This window comes from Polyodon spathula, chromosome 19 (genome assembly GCF_017654505.1).
Source record: "Polyodon spathula isolate WHYD16114869_AA chromosome 19, ASM1765450v1, whole genome shotgun sequence".
NCBI classification, from domain to species: domain Eukaryota; kingdom Metazoa; phylum Chordata; class Actinopteri; order Acipenseriformes; family Polyodontidae; genus Polyodon; species Polyodon spathula.
In genome coordinates this window covers 32,506,244-32,515,014 of record NC_054552.1, presented here as the reverse complement: position 1 = coordinate 32,515,014, position 8,771 = coordinate 32,506,244, and the positions used below count along the sequence as shown (strand labels likewise).

General features: G+C 40.3%; 1 pseudogene; it reads right to left on the bottom strand.

Moving 5' to 3' along the window:
- Positions 1-205: 205 nt before the first annotated feature.
- LOC121294559 lies at positions 206-8,771 on the bottom strand (annotated as a pseudogene).

The window sequence follows — 8,771 nt, the reverse complement described above, 5'->3', positions numbered from 1 at the left end:
CAAATGCTGAATATGATTTAGTGGCATGACTATTGCAACATCTTTATTTTCAGATACAATTATTAGAATATATATATATATTATATTATATAGATATGTTATATGATTATATATATATATATATATATATATATATATATATATATATATATATATATACATACATACATACACACATTCAGTAAATGTACTACTGTGTAAGAAATTATATCCACAAAATGCACTAGTACTGTAGATTAACATAACAATCCTTTTACTAGATACCAATCTAATCATGTCAGAAAGTGAATGCATTATTTAAATGGTTAAATGATTATAGCAAGGGTTATGGAAACAGGAACAGGGAACTAACATTAAGGCCAGGGCTCACTAGCATGCTTCTAATGAGGAAGCAAAGGTGCCGGCTGGATTCAGTAAGTCTATTCATTATTGCTTCCTTTCGTCTTTACATGTTCAGCTATACAGGGTTCCACTGATTTTTTTATTTTTATTATTTTATTTAGTTGAAAGATGTTTCAAAAGCACCTCAGTGCATTCATCAGTCACACATGTGATATGCAAGGTGAATAAACATTACAGTTCATACAGTTCGGTAACCACTGCACTCGCAGCGAGTGACCCTGTGCGGATGTCGGAGATGAACGGTTGCCTTTAGAAATTTTCCTTGTAGAATTTGAAGCCGGCTTGCTCGCAGTGAGCCTTGATCATCTTTGCAAGAACAGGAGAGCAACAGAAAAACACGTGAACCTTCCCCTTCCTTTCCTCAGCAACTTTCTGAAAAACCTGCCGTGGAAACAAGGAGCACAGATTTAAAACACGAAACTCTTCAGCTGTTATTTCAGACGCCTCCCTCCTCCCTCACTTTGGAGATTTAATACTGTACATACTTCTATACCTGTTGTACCTCCTCCAGTGCCAGACTGCCACATTTCACATGTGCTGAACTTGGAGATATGGTCACTGGCTATTTCATTGCATCATTGGATTTATGGAATAAGTGACTGTAAATGGAAACAGCATTAACCAGAATGAGGCAGCTGTTCCCAATGCGTTATTGATCCAGAGGAAATATCCTGCAAACCAATGCCGTTTTTTGATTGATACTGTAGACTACTGAATCAGGGAATCAGGGACCCCTTGCCAGATCAACCCCACCCCCTCGGGTCCCCTACCTTGCTCCAGTCTGGACGTCCCGGCTGGGTTCTGGTCCTCAGTCCTGTGATGGAGTCTCGATTCTCTTTCTTTGCCAGCAGGTCCCGAGCCATCTGTAAGCCAATGGCCTTCATGTCATTCTTACAGAGAGCTGACGTCATGTACATGTGCATCTCCAAGAAATGACCTGCCGTGTTAACAAGCAGCAGACAGAGCAAGTCAAGCAAAGCAGACACAGTCAAAGATGCTGAAGGGCTCCACCGCATCCTCTTTAAATATTATCCTTCCTTTATTATCATTCCTGCCAGTGTTTTTGGCCGACCTGGGTGACTTATTGACCTCGTTTTTGACATCACTAAATACGATTATGAATGCAGTGGAAAAGGGACACAAAAAAGCAGGTTTGTGATGCTGGCGGTATTTAGATACGCCATTGTTTAGATCATTAAGATGCATCCAACGTGTTGTACAGAATGTCCGGCTATTACCAGGTGGATTTCGAAACTCAAGCCAGATTCTCCAACCCAGCTGAACTGCTCTGTTCCCAGTATCTCTTAGGAGACTGTCACTAACCTTCAGGTTCCTCGTCAGCTTGGTCCATTTCCAGTTTGGTCAGCAAACTCACAAACCACTCAAATGATTTCTGATCCCGGTTAATCCAGATGAAGTCAACCTAGAAACGGTCATAGAAGCCAGTATAATTTGGAGCAATCGGAAAGCAGTGATGATAGGAGACTTCTTTCCAGTTTTAACAATTAATTAATCTTAATTAATCTGAGTAGCTGAGGTGTGTGTATTTCAGATCAGATAAACTCTGATCAAACTGCTATGCAATGGAAATCCTATTACCATCCCTGAGTAGGTATGCATTACATATTGGCTAGTTTTCCATAAACCCTTGACCCCCCTTGCTAGAAGTGAATGATATTTTTTTGAAGTTACAGCATTTAAAGAATTCAGAAGTCTGCTCGAGTTTGATATTTGTGAAACTGCGTTACACAGAAATCTTTCCTGCATTAAAGATTTTTTTTTTATTCCGGCAAAACACATTCAAGCAATATACATCCTTCCCCATCCCACTGAAGACATTGTAATACAACTGCATCTACAAGAGGGCAGTCTTTACATTGTGTGTTGTTATTGCGTTGCATGTGATTCGTCTGCATTTCACATTTATTGATTGTTTTTCGGTTGGTGGGAACCTTCTCTACATTCACATACAAGTTTATTAACAGATTTACGCCTGCTTACCTTTCTGAGCTTCATTTCATTGTCCTTGAGATTCTCACACCAGGAATAGTTACAGTTTGGGCAGTTCAGTTTTCTCATTCGATACCTGAGTAAGACACAGACTAGTGAACGGGGAGATTTCTCTGTTTCTCTAATCTTACCATGCCGCATCTGAAAAACAAACTTTGAAACCAAACTCGAAAACTCACAACAAAGGGGCAAAAGTGATTTTCAAGTAGCATCTTCTTTGCATACAATACACCAGCTGAGTTTGAATAGCTTTGGAGCTCTGCGTATGCATGCAGTAAATGAATGAAAGGGACACATTGTGTTTTCTTACCTGTACATGATGCTTTGCAGGATAGAAGCAAAGGGGGTAATGCCTATCCCAGCTCCAATAAGCACAGCATGCTCAGAGGTGAAGATGCGTCTGGTGGGTGTCCCATACGGGCCGTCGACATAACACTGGACAGCAAAAGAAAAACATTCAATAACGATAATAATAATTACAATAAACGCAATGTATGAGGAGTCAATCATCTTACCTTTATATTGCAGAATCTGTGATTCTCACTTAATTTGGTGGAGAGCTAAGACAAAAAAAACATATTTCAGATCAATGGTCAGACTGCTTCTGTAAGATTCAGTCATTTTATAGCAATGATTCTGTTACACACAAGAACAAGGGGAACACAGAGAAAGCATAAAAAGTGAGAACATCTCTTAATCTTACAAAACAGGAACAAAATCACTAAATCGTTCATTTCTAGTTTTAAAACTTTTTTTTTGCAAAAACATAATATGTTCCAGTGAGCCCAGCATGTGCTTAATTTATACCTCTCTCACCTGAGCACCCTCCCCCTCCTCTGCACTCCCCACCTCTCACCTGCGCCCCCTCCCCCTGCTCTGCACTCCCCCCCTCTCTCACCTGAGCACCCTCCCCCTGCTCTGCACTCCCCACCTCTCACCTGAGCACGCTCCCCCTGCTCTGCACTCCCCGCCTCTCTCACCTGAGCACCCTCCCCCTGCTCTGCACTCCCAGCCTCTCTCACCTGAGCACCCTCCCCCTGCTCTGCACTCCCAGCCTCTCTCACCTGCACACCCTCCCCCTGCTCTGCACTCCCCACCTCTCTCACCTGCGCACCCTCCCCCTGCTCTGCACTCCCTGCCTCTCTCACCTGAGCACCCTCCCCCTGCTCTGCACACCTCACCTCTCTCATCTGAGCACCCTCCCCCTGGCTCTGCACTCCTCACCTCTCACCTGAGTACCCTCTCCCTGCTCTGTACACCTCACCTCTCTCAGCTCTCTCACCTGAGCACCCTCCCCCTGCTCTGCACTCCCTGCCTCTCTCACCTGAGCACCCTCCCCCCTGCTCTGTCTGAATGATGCCCTCCACAGCCTCGCTCTGAGGAAGCCTGCCATGCTTGTAGGAGGTCAGCTCAATCGTGTCGTCCTTATTGGTCGCCACTGACCCATTGAAGCCAGTCGAATTGAAAAGGTGTTCCTGTTGTGGAGTGAACAAATAAATACATGAAAACACAAACCTGGCACTGGATATTTCAAGGGGATCTGTAAAATCTTTATTAAACAGTAGTAGCTTTCAGTCTGTTGTCATTTGTGTGTGAACGAGGGTATGGGTTTGAAAAAGGCAGCACTAACCTGAGTGCATTTTTGATGTTGCCTGTTTCTCAGATTGGTGGTTAATCTCTTGGGCTCGTTGCTCATTGGCTCAGGCTGTCTGAAGTACTCGTATAGACTGTTGGTCCATTGGCCCATTGATCGAATATGAAGCCATAAAGAATCTTTCAAATAAATGAACAACGTATTTATTAAAGTGAGCTGCACCATAAGGTATGTATTTATCTGCACACTGTAAAGGAGTATTTTTACTGTACCGTGTTGCTCTGGAGCACTGCTGATGGTAAAAGGATGCCATTCATATTTGGCTATAACTGGAATGTTTATATAAACATAGTCAGCAGGTTTGTAGTTAAAAAACAGCGGTCTCCTAATTACCAGATGAGTCACCTAAAAAATAAGAGGGGAAAGAATCAGCCTTCTTTAATGAACTGCTTTATGAATCCAATGTCCAGTCATACGACGACCCCCTGTTAAAAATGACAATTTTCAAAATGCATCTCTTATTAGAACTAGCAATCCATTTCCAAATCTTCTGCTTTTTATACTTTAATTGGGGGAAATGCAAATACTTCAAACAACATTAATACTGATGAGGAACATTGTATATGGTAAAGGACATCCAATCTGCAGGCTTCTATGTACATTTATCTGGATACACGAGAAATATGAGCCTGGTGTTCTATTGCTGTTCTCTCCCTTCAGGTGAGGATATTTGTAAGTTTAATCAGAAGTATAAAACAGCAGGTACAGTGCAGATTGTTTGGCATACCTTTGATGGCAGCAGGTTGACTTCCACGACGTAAAGGCCACCCATGCGTGACACAGCTATACCCACAATCTTCTCCAGCAGAAACACGAACCCTGGGACACAAAACCACTTCCAGAAGTTCGGCCCGTGGATAACAAGCAGCGCCCACACCCAAATATAGCAGAGATGGCTCCAGTAGAAAATCTAATGCAAAGTATATATAAAGCATGAATATAGAAGAACATCACTAGCATCCCAATCCTGTACATTCAGACTGAGCCCCACAGTGAGCCGATGGAGTGATAGAGCAGTCCAGGTTAACTCATGCACCGGATAAACAAACTATTTCCTAGCCTGGCCTGCAGGCACAGTGACAAGGGAAGGCATCAGTGCCACCCTTCTAAAAGTTTACTCTACATTTGCACGGTAATGTCGCAGTATGACTGTGCTGTCTCATGCTTACACTATGCATTTACCACTTGGTTAGCCATGCTTTGTTTTTGTTTATTTTACCATGCTTTCCATAGATCCCACTGATGTATCGTGCCAGCCTCTGCCTTGCCATGATTTCACATGCTTTCATGCTTTATATATTACTACGCTTTGCAATGCTTTGGCAATTTTTATAATGTATTTGCTTGATTAGCCCAGCTTATGTATTCACCTCAAAGTGTCCACTCCTGCGGACAAATGTGCTGGAACAGATTAGCATCATACAGATGAGAAACTGCAGGATGAATCTAGTGATGGAGGCAGTGCCATACACCCAGCCTATCCCGGGCCTCGTTGTAAACAGGTACTCCCACAGGTGATAGCTGCTCACACTCTGAGTCAAGAGCACTTAATAAGAAAGGGGAACATTGCTTAAAAAAAAACGAACAACAACAAAAGCAAAATAAAAACAGATATGTACACAACTCATTAAATTACATTAAACATGAGCCAACTATTTCCTATTGAATACATCTGAAGAAAGCTTTAAGTAATATGAATTTGTTATTTATTGTAAACTTTTTGGCTGGATGTAGAATCATTACAATGACCGCTACAGTAATAATGGAACTCTCTTGCTTAAATAATGACTCAACCTCTGACCTCTGGTCTCAGGCTTTATTGACTCGGCTACTACATTGTAATCTTGTAACGCAGCACAACAATGCCATTAACCCTTAATTGTGTCTTACGTTTTTCTGATTCTTGTTGAACTTGTTTCTTTTTGTAGCTGAATGAAGAAAAAAATACCACAGAAGTATATTACAGAGATTGAAGTTTCCTTACCAAAATTAATGATATGAGCTCCTGTGTGCACAACCGTCAGCCCAAACATAGCATAGCCCACCAGCTGGTGCAGAATCACATACTGATCCAAGGGAAAAACTCTCACAACCCACGTAGCTCTCAACCAAGTCAAGCATCTCCGCAGCATGAGGATCTGTGCAAATAGCAGGGTAATGCAATCATCACAAGCCATGCCATACATGGGCAGCAATCAGGGAACCACTCTAAAGCAGGGCAGTGCAGAAATCAAAAGGGAAGGAACTGGCCATTATCATTGTGCCAAAGGAAGTAAATAATGCCACTATATATATATATATATATATATATATATATATATATATATATATATATATATATATATATATAAATTGTTCTTATCCATTTATAGTACTGACTATGTGCTCTTATTGGAATGCACTCTTATAAGCAGACATTTTTACTATAAGTTTACTGCTCTGTCGAATTCACTCGTACATGTAATTATCTGCTGTATTCTAACTGCTGTTATTTGAATTTGATCTTACTGTCTACTGATTTTACTCTACTTTATAACCTCTCTTATCTGTAGTGTGATATTATCTCCTAATGTGATATTGTGTAAGGTGATATTTTGCAATGTGATACTTTGTATTGTGATATTTTGCAACAACTGTAAGGTCGACCTGGATAAGGGCATCTGCTAAGAAATAATAATAATAATAATAATAATAATAATAATAATAATAATAATAATAATAATAATAATAATAATAATAATAATAAATGAATGTACTGTTTGTTTGTTTAAATACAATGCCTGATATGTGTTAATTATTGTACACTTTAGCTGAATTTTAGTTTTAGCAGTACATGAAAGAATGGTGCACCCAGCCATGACTCTGCACAATAAATTTAAAGACAGTAATGTAATGTGGAAAACAACCCCCCCAGCTATATTCCTAATGGTATATTTGTGGTGATTATAGTGTGTAAAGGTTAAGACACATGTCACACACATGTGCAAACACTGGGGATTACTGATCTAAACAGTGGTGGATAGACTATATTAATCCTGCTGGTCTCTTCTGCAGGGGTGATATACAGTACTGACTCTATTAACGTTAATGTTCATGTGACAGGGCAGCAGCAAGACCAGTTCAGAACAGTGCGCAGCTCATCCGGGTCGATCGAGCCACTGCCTGAAGTAACATTAACAACACTACTATGAAAGTGAACAGCTACATTCTTTCAATAAACCGTATTTATTTCAGTTCAATTCACACAGTACTGATGATCTGTTAACTCAATCCAAATACAGAATGCTTCACATTTGCTCTCTTTGTTTAATTCCAAAGATGCATTTTAACAGCTGCAACAATGAATTGCGCCCATACACAACCCTAGGGAAAAAAAGCAACTCCTTACAATAATCACTCACTGGCCACCAGAGGTCATTAGAAATAATGCAAGTGTTCCATTAACATACGGTATTTGACGTTGCACTTACAATTCATCTTTTGTTTTAATGGCATACAAAACAACTGGAAAGACAACTCTGTAACAGAAGACCCTGCTCTAGCAATCTGCAATAATTAAAAGGATATTCCCTTGGACACTTTCAAACACTAAAAGGCAGTGACTGAGGGTCTACTGCAGTTAGTATATACAGAATAGAGTTGTCCTTTTCTTGTCATGTTCAGGGTGCTGCAATACCCACACTAAACCCCTATATAGTATTCTATAGAGACAGTAACAAACAGCTTGGAATGTTCATTTTAAGGAGAATTTAAACCAGTATTATCCCAGATAACAGTGCAGACTGCATTTGCTACAGTGTCTCTTTGAAATGAGCTCTTTCATCATTCCCTAAAACTTGAAGAGACTTACCATCTACATCGTAGACCTGGAAGAGAAATCTCAGTTTGTCTGTTTCATTTCCGTGGATAAGAAGGTTCAGGGCCTTTAGTAATTCGTCCAGACTGATCGACCCACTCCCATCTGAATCGAACAATGCAAAAAACCTTTCTGCAAAGAAGGACCGCAGAAAGACAACACAATGTAAACACAACACCAAGAAAAGACATCCTGTCAAAAGGTTCGTCAGAGAACTTTACTAAGATTCTTTTAGTAGTGCATATTATAGGTATGGGTGTCTATTACACTTTACTCCTCCTGTTCATGCACTGAAAGAATTATAAAAAGTGTAAGCATTACTGATCCAGAGAAAAAAAAGAAACAATGTTTAAGCTGATACCTTTTAATGGACCAATATAAATGTTGCAAATATCCATGCTTTAAAGACCATATAGGTCTACAGGTAAAAGTGACTATGCTAATGAGATCCTCCCAGTAAAGATGACTGTATCATTATCAGAGGTACCATGCTACCCCCATGAGTAAGTCCTCTGACCCTTAACAATTATACTGGTTAAAGAGCAAAAGAGTAACTGTCCCCTCTTTGTTATTGTGAATAGTCAGCAGTGTATTGCTATTCACACACACGCTGAATGACAAACACTGAAGCTAATGCCAAGCTGATTCTATGCATGTTTATTCTATTTTTTTGTGCAAAGAGATTATTACTGAACAAGATGAATGGAGATTAAGTAAGTTACAACTTGCCTCTTTCACTTTAAGTGCTGTTTTGAACTCCTCCAGGTCGATTTCTTTATCCTCTCCAGCAATGCTTTCAAACTGCTTAGTGATCCACTCCAGCCACCTGGCATCTTCATCCACACTCAT